The 8,857-nt window shown below is 42.9% G+C and overlaps 1 non-coding gene across 1 annotated transcript; it reads right to left on the bottom strand.

Annotated features, from left to right (window-relative positions):
• Positions 1-1,232: 1,232 nt before the first annotated feature.
• On the bottom strand, positions 1,233-1,446 carry LOC126000057 (small nucleolar RNA U3). The gene has a single exon (XR_007492442.1). It is a non-coding gene; the product is annotated as a small nucleolar RNA U3 (small nucleolar RNA).
• Positions 1,447-8,857: the final 7,411 nt, after the last annotated feature.

Genomic DNA, 8,857 nt, shown 5'->3' with positions numbered 1-8,857 from the left:
CCTGAGCACTGCCAGAAATGATCCTTCAGCATAGACCCAAGAGTAAGACCAGTGCACCGTTACATGTGACTAAAAACAAATCAATATTTAGGGATCTGAGAAAAAAAGTGCATAGGGGATCCAGGTTCTAATCCTCATTCCTCATGATTACATTAGTAATTTGCTGCAAGTAGTACATAGTTGCCACCAGGTGTGCCCCCAAATGATTATATTTTTAAATTTCTATGCCCAATTCCACACCCAGGAATTCAGATGTAATTGGTCTGGGGTAGAGTCAGGGCTTCTGGGCTTTGCTTTATTTAACGTATATATTTTTTATTTTAGGTCTTTTCCCAGGACAGTTGAGGCCACACCTAGTGGTGCTTGGGAGCTACTCTCAATTTGATGTTCAGAGATCACTATTACTGGGGATCAGGGGACCGTGGAGTGCTGGGGCTCAATGTTCTGTTTCCCACATGCAAAATATGTGCTTCGGTCTGTTGAGCCATGGCTTCTATAATCAGATCTCCCTTAATCAAGATTATACATCTATTTTCGATTTCTGTTTTTCCTTTCTCTTTAATTGAATATTTTAGTTTAGGCACCTTGGTTTATCATAGTTAATATTAATATTCTCAGGAAAGTAATATCTTTGCTAGTGTGAACATTTCTGCAATGAACATAGGCATGCTAGTATCTTTTCCAATCAATGACTTGGGGCTCTTAGGTAGCAAGAAGTGGAATTGCTGGCTTACATCAAAGGTCAATTCTTCCTTTACTTTTTGTTGTTTTTAAATCAATTCCTTAACGAGATACACAGTTACAATGTTGTGCATGATTGAGTTTCAGTGATAAATGTATAACACCCTTCACCATTTCCTGCCACCAATGCCCCAGTCTCTTTCTCACCATGTCCCTTGCCCTCCTCCCTGTGTGCCTTGTAGAAGGTATTTTTTACTCTCTTTCCCTCTATCTCTTTTTTTTAGAAACTGTGGTTTTCAATATTTTTACTAAAAGGTGTATCATGCATATCACTTTATCTCCTTTCAATGATCAGTCGCATGATCATTTCCAACTATCATTGTCAGTGGTCCTTCTCTTCCTTTTTTTTAATTTTTGGCCACACATGGTGATGCTTAGTTGTTTCTGGCTCTGCACTCAGAGATCACTAATGGAGGAACTTGGGAGACCCTCCAGGGTGTTGGGTATTGAACGCAGTTCAGCTACGTGCATGTTTTTTTTTTCTTCTTTTTACCACTCAGACTGCATCCTCTCCCTCTACCCCGCCCAAAGGAAAGGGAGAACGATCAACAATGGCCAAAGGCAGTCGCAGAAGTGACACTTAGAGCCGGCTTCACACTCAGGAGAGGACATTCTGGCTCCTCCTCTTGGCTGCGGGTGCTATACACGATCAGAGAAACTTCTCTAGTCACATACTATAGCAATGATCCCTGAAAGTCTAGTCTTATACATGTGTTTTTAAGGCTTCTCCAGGAACTGGTTTTTTCCAGGGTTCTAGACCACCAGGCTAGAATGCATGCCTGTCATGCAAGAGTCTCTGAGTTCAATTCCTGGTGCTGCATGTCATGTGACAATCAGCTCCTTGTTGAACAATGTAGTCCACACCCCTGGGCCCAGTATGATTGGGAGCAGTTCCCAGATCTCCAAGAACCACTAGAGAGGCCTCCAGAAATAAAACAAAGTTTCTCCATGTGATGAAGACCAAACCCCACAGCATGTTTGACCACAGTGGAACAGAACAGTTGGCATTTGCAAGTTGCCTCTTGGGCCAAGTGGTGAGGACATTTGTTTCTGGTGCCTTTATCTTGGGGTCCTGTCCTCATGTGGCTGCTCTGGTAAATGAATCTTCACTGTAGTATTAATGGCAGAAAATAGCTTATTGTATTGCCTATCCCCATGGGCAAGAAAATACCAAAGCTTACCACAAAGGAATTTTATTGTAGGCCTCAAAGACTGCATGGTAAAACTGTTAGAGGAAAGAATTTGAACAGGTACCAGAATACACACACACACACACACACACACACACACACACACACACACACACACACATCTTCATCTCAGTCAATGGCTACCCCAACATCCAGGTGACTTCTCTTTATCTTACATTCAATCCCTCCACACAGTCTTTGGTTCTATCTTCAGAGCTCTCTAGTCAGTCACTCAGTATCTCTAAGATGTCTCCTAGCAAAAGCCCATACTTCCATGTCACTGCCGTATATTCCTCACTGCTCTCCCTCCTTTGACCTTCATTCTCCAGTACTCTCTTTGCCACAGTCAGAACTTTGTTTTTTGGGGTTTTTTTGGGGGGGGTTATTTTTTATTTTTATTGTGACCAAAGTGCATTACAGATCTTTCACTACATCATTTATGGTACATAGTGACAATGAATGAGGGGCATTCCCACCACCAGTGCTGTCCTCCCTCTGCCCCTGTTCCCAGTATGCATCCCTTATCTCCCTCCCCTACCCCCCAGTATGCTAGTGCAACTGGTCTCCACTTTCCAAACCTTCCAGTGAAGTAAAATGCAATTTTCTCACAATGGTTTGCAAGGATACATGTAACCCAGCCCCCAGCTGCCTTGGGGAGCATGATATTGGTGTCATATTGGACTTCCTGACTCTCACAGAGCCCAAATCTCCTCCCTTTGTTTCTTCCAGAAAGGATATTTCTCACTTTTTCATATCTCTTTTTATTCTATATTTTATTCATGTTTTGATTTGAGGACCATACCTGGCTCAGTACTGAGGAGACCAGGCAATGCCAGGGATCAAATCCAAGGCTCCTTCATTCAAAGCCTGTACCCAGCCCTTTGCGCCATCTCCATTCCTCAGGTTTCTGCTTAAATGTTACCTCCTTAGAACTGTCTTTTCTGATTATTTGGTCTCTAAAAGAAGCTTCCTCCTCAGTCTCACTCTTTTTCATTTATTCTCCAGGTGTTCTCTTATCATTATACAACTGTCCTAATGTTCTTTATTGCTAAAGGTGTCATTATATCAGTATGAGTCTCTTTTTTTCTTTTTTTCTTTTTTTTTTAGTTTTTGGGTCACACCCGGCAGTGCTCAGGGGTTACTCCTGGCTGTCTGCTCAGAAATAGCTCCTGGCAGGCACGGGGGACCATATGGGACACCGGGATTCGAACCAACCACCTTTGGTCCTGATCGGCTGCTTGCAAGGCAAACGCCGCTGTGCTATCTCTCCGGGCCCCAGTATGAGTCTCTTAAATAGGATACTCTATAAGGCCAGGAAGTTGTGTAGTCATACCTGAAGATATTCAAGTCTTATTCCTGGCTCTGTGCTCAATTATCACTCCTAGTAAGGTTTAGAGGGCCATGTGTGGTGCCAGGGATTGACCCAGATTAGCTGAGTGCAAAGCAAATCCTTTAACCCCTGTATTCTCTTCAGACCCAAGGCTTGGTAGTTTTGTCTGACTGCTTCGTTGTATCCTGCATCACCTAGAACAATTTCTGACACATAATTTTTTTCTAAATTTCTCAGCCAGTGGATAAACACCCTTGCAGGTATGAGGACACCCCTCCCAGGAATCCTGAATTTATTGGCTGCTGAAGCAGAATCCAAGGAGCCCCCACTAAAGCTTGTTTGCAGTGTTTTGATAACAATGGGTATTGCTGAATTTGTGGTGGCAGGTTTTCAAGAACTTGAGAGATTAGCTAGCTGGTTCTTATATAATTGGAGGAATAAAGTTGGAGATTTCAGAATTAGAAAGCCAAGACACCTGATTAAAGTCCACAAAATCAGGGGCCAGGAGATGGTACAGCAATAAGATCATATGCCTAGCCTGTACCTGACCCCTATTTGATTCACACACCACATAGTCCCATGAGCACTGGGGAGGACTATCAGATATAACCTGAATGTTCCCAGCACTGTTGTTCTGGCCCAGGGAAAACCAGCACCATGGGAATCCAAAAAGCATCACATCCTCGTGCCTTTCCATTGAACCACCAGCTCTGGAATCACCAGTGGGACATCAAAACCCAATAAAGTCCACATGGGAGCTTCCCAATCAGATTAAATCAATCCTCAACGTCTATATTTTCCACTTGTGTGGAAATTGTGACTCAATTTTTTGAAGTGCTACAGTCTCCTTTCTCCCACATCAAAAATGCTATTTTTATGAGATTCTCTCCTAGGGGTAGGACCTATCTCTGACAAGAGTAAAATCATATCCGTAAATCCTTTGAGATACTTATAAGTGACTGTAATAAAACACCATTTAGGTATACCTCATATTTTTAAAAAGCCAAACCTATAAAATTTCACTACATGTTATTACTAAAGAATTGTCACATTAATAATGGGATTCAGTTTATCCAAATTTGATTCATGCTTGGCTTTTTCAGAGCCTACCAATCAGCCAAGGATGGGTTTATCACAGACTTACATCAGGTAGGGCACAAACTCTGATTTAGTGGCTCCTGGAGCCATCGAAAAGGAGTCCCATTCTGAGGCCTTAGAACTCCAAAGTGGCAATGGTCAGGTTATTCCTAGGACTGGAGAACTCACCAGACTTCTGTTCTCTTCCTAGTCCCCCAAGTCTGCCTTCATCAGTGCAGCAAAGAAGGCCAAGCTGAGGTCTCATCCAGTGAAGGTCCGATTTTCTGAGCAGGTTGCAGTTGGCAAAACATATGCAGTAAGTACAGCTTCAACTTCTCTTGGACCATTGGCCAAGTGGATCTGTCCATAGAGGCCTCTCTCCAGGGCAATCATTCATTTTATTATCTTCACAATGGACATTGTGATGAAGGGGATGAAGAAGAGAACCTTGTGGACCAAGTTGTTAGTGAGCAGAGAAGGTGATGGTACTCAGAAATACTCTTGACATTGTGGTGAGAAAATTACAGATCAGTTCATTGACAATCCTGTGGTACTTCGTGAAATGTAGTTTCCTCTTCTAGTGGCCTACACTCAACACAAGCACTCCATAAACATCTTTTGACTATTTAATAAAAACAGAATGAAGTAGTGGTTTTCTTCCCAAAAAATCAGAGAAATAGGAAGATTGACTAGTGCTATTGAATTCTCTTCACATTGAAGTGGTCCTACAACTCCATATCTTGACTAAAGAGGATTGTAGTAAAGCAGCTGCAGGGAAAGGACATCCTTTATTATTAATAACACAGGCAAGAGAAAGAGCACAGCAAATAAGATGCTTGCCTTGCATGCATCTGGGTTCCGACCCTGGTACTGCCTTTGGTTCCACCAAGCTTCATCAGGAATGATTTCTCAGCTCAGAATCATGAGTAAAACTGAGCACAGCTGGCTATGACTGAAAAAAAAAACACAAAAATGAAAGAAAAGAGAATACAAGGCATTTGTCTTCCCCCAACCACTGGAATGCAAATAAATATCTGCTCCCTACCATTGGAGAGTTCTCTGTGATGTTGGTGGAGATGTATGGTTCAGAAAGAGATAACACAAAGCACACAGCTAGGTGGTGTGTTTTTGAGGAACCCATGCACTATGTAGCTGATAGGGGGGCATGTTTCAAGAGCCATGGATTTTCTCCCTGCTTTGTGAGCTGAGCCGTTTGCTCCAGATGAGTGAATGACAAGAGGTGGATAGAAAGCAAAAAGGCTATGTGTATTGTGTTTTTGTGTTCTTGGGTATATCCCTAGGAGTGGTAATGCTGGATTATATGGGAGCTCAATTTCGAATTTTCTGAGGAATGACCATATTGTTTTCCACAAAGGCTGGACCTATCTGCATTCCCACCGGCAGTGAATGAGAGTCCTTTTCTCCCCGCATCCACACAAGCACTAATTGTTGCTGTTTTTTGTGATGTGTGCCAGTCTCTGTGGTGTTAGATAGTACTTCACATTGTTTTGATTTGTCTTCTGCACTCTACTCATCACAGTACTATTTAAAAAGCTAGAATCTGGAAACAACCTAGGTGCCCAACAACAGATGAGTGGCTAAAGAAACCGTGGTATATCTACACAATGGAATACTATGTAGTCATTAGGAAAAATAAAGTCATGAAATTTGCTTATGCATGAATGGATATGGAAATTATTATGCTGAGTTAAATAAGTCAGGTGGAAAAGATAGATATAGAATAACCTCACTCATTTGTGGGATATAAGAAAACAAGAGATAGTCTGGGAATAATATTCAGAGACAATAGAGATGATGGTCAGAAGGTCCCTTCCTACCCTCATCTAGGGTAGGAAGCTTGCCACAAGATTGTTGAATACAATTAGAGAAGGGTCTACTAGGACAGTGATAGTTGGAACTAATCACTCTAGATAAGAACTTGGTGCTAAAAGGGGAGAAAGTGACATGCAAGGCATCCCACCATTAACAATAGAGCTAACCACAGTGTCAAAAAGGAAAGAGAGAGAGAGAGAAGTAAATTGCCTGCCACAGAGACAGGCAGGGAGTGAAGAATTGGAAGGGAAATGGGAGACATCAGTAGCAGGAAGGGTGCTTTAGTGAAGGGTGCTGTACATTCTATGACTGAAAAACAACAATGAACATTTTTGTAACCACAGTGATTAAAAAAAAGCAATTAATTTTTAAAAGGCTATGCGTTTCACTGTCATAAATGAGGACCAGAGTCCCCCAAGAAAGTTGGTGATATCCCACAGTTGGGAACTGGAGAGGTGGGAAGAGGAAGACAAAAATAACAGGCACTTATGGGCTTTTGTGGGCCATCACTGGAAGCCTATGGGTTTCATATTCTGAGGATGCAGCTGCAGTTTAGAGAAACTAGTTGTCTTTCCTACCTCAGCAGACGCAATGAAGTACCAGGACCTTCTATATTTCTTTGAAGCAGCAGATTCAGAAGAGATGGGGGACACAGATGTCCTCTTCATTTCCTTCCTCTCATACTTAATCCATGTTTTCCTTCAACCAACTTCTTCTAGAAGGCTCCAAAGCCCAGTGGGTGACTGAGATCCACTGGTTAAGTAGACTGAATACTTGTATAGTGGGGTCTTTGTCAGTGCTTGGAAAGAATCAAACATTAAAATGCAGAGAGAAGGGAAAATCTGCGCCAGCCCAGTGGGGCCCAACTGTGAGAAACTGAGTGCTGCCTGTGTGTGTTTGTCTCCTGTCCTGTCTCCTAAACCAATTGGGAGTGGGCCGAAAAGGGCCCAGAAAACTCGCTCTCCCAGAGGCTCCAGAAGAGCACTTAGCTCCAATTCGCTATGTGGCCACCTCTTGGGAGTGGGCCGAAAAGGGCCCAGAAAACTCGCTCTCCCAGAGGCTCCAGAAGAGCACTTAGCTCCAATTCGCTATGCGGCCGTGTGCTCTTTCAAAGGAAAGAATGTCACTGCAACATCAGGCTGGGAAAATCCACGAAACTACGCCTGACAGTGGGGCCCGACTGTGAAAAATTGTGAGTGCTGCCTGTGTGTGTCTGTCTACTATCCTGTTGCGTGAACCTCTTCGGAGTGGGCTGAAAAGAGGCTCCAGAAAACTCACTCTCTCAGAGGCCAATTCTAGGGCGGGAACGCCAAGGAACTGCTCCATAACGTGAAAACCAGCTTTACTTTGCAGAAGCCAGGTCCCCTGTTTGTGACGTCAGGCTGGGAAAATACACGAAACTACGCCTGCCCAGTGAGGCCCGACTGAAAAATTGTGAGTGCTGCCTGTGTGTGTCTGTCTACTATCCTGTTGCGTGAACCTCTTGGGAATGGGCAGAAAAGAGGCTCCAGCAGAGCACGGCCGTGTGCACTCTTTCTAAGAAAAAAACACCATCGCAACAAGAAGAAAAAAATCACACTAAGAACTGTGCTGGATCACTGATGCTCAGCATTTCTCTCCGGAATGTCTTCTCTGCTGCATGCTCGGACCTAAGATTTGATCCTGTGTGAGGCTTCACACACAGAGGATTCCCCTCCTTGGAGGCAAGTCGACCCAACCAGAAAGGGCGGAGCCAGAGGAGTGTCACTGCCTGCATCATTCAGCCAAGGAATACCACCACAACACATAGAAAACCCCACAATACAAGTGTGACAATGGGGAAACAACAGAGGCCAGCATCAGACATAGAGAATAAAGATGACAATTCTGATGACCAGATAATGACCAACCAACGAATCAACCTCTCAGATAAGGACTTTAGACTAGCAATATGGAAGATGCTCAATGAACTCAAAGAAATTATGGATCAAGTTGAACAGAACACTAATAAGAACCAAGAAAATATGAAGACAGAAATCACAAAACTCCAAACTGAAATAACATGTCAACTAACAGGCCTGAAAAATTCAGTAAACGAAGTGAATGACAAAATGGATAAGCTCTGGGACAGAGTATCAGAAGCTGAGAATAGTCTTGGTGCTGTGGAAGATGAGATAAATAACAATTCCATACAGCGGGAGAGATTGGAAAAAAATTAAAGCAAATGAACAGAAAATGGAAAAATTAGTCAAAGAATGGGAACAGATGAAAATAGAAGTCTATGATAAGATCAACAGAAACAACTTAAGAATCATTGGAGTCCCAGAGACCCAGGAAGAAAATTTCCAGGAAGAATCAACGGTCAAGAACATTATTAAAGAGAAACTTCCAGAGCTAAAGAATATATGTGATCAAATCCTGCATGCTCGAAGAGTACCAACCAAAAGAGACCCCAGAAAAAATACCCCAAGACACATCCTAGTCACAATGACGAATCCCACAGATAGAGACAGAATTCTGAAAACAGCAAGATCAAAAAGGGATATTACATTCAAGGGAGCATCCTTGATATTCATAGCAGACCTGTCACCAGAAACACTCAAGGCCAGAAAGCAGTGGTGGGATATTGTGACAAGACTGAATGAAATGAATGCTTCACCTAGAATACTGTACCCAGCAAAACTCACTTTCCAGTTTGACGGAAGAA

This window comes from Suncus etruscus, chromosome X (genome assembly GCF_024139225.1).
Source record: "Suncus etruscus isolate mSunEtr1 chromosome X, mSunEtr1.pri.cur, whole genome shotgun sequence".
Classification (NCBI taxonomy): Eukaryota; Metazoa; Chordata; class Mammalia; order Eulipotyphla; family Soricidae; genus Suncus; species Suncus etruscus.
Note: the sequence above shows the minus strand (reverse complement) of the source record. Positions and strands in the feature narration are given on the sequence as shown.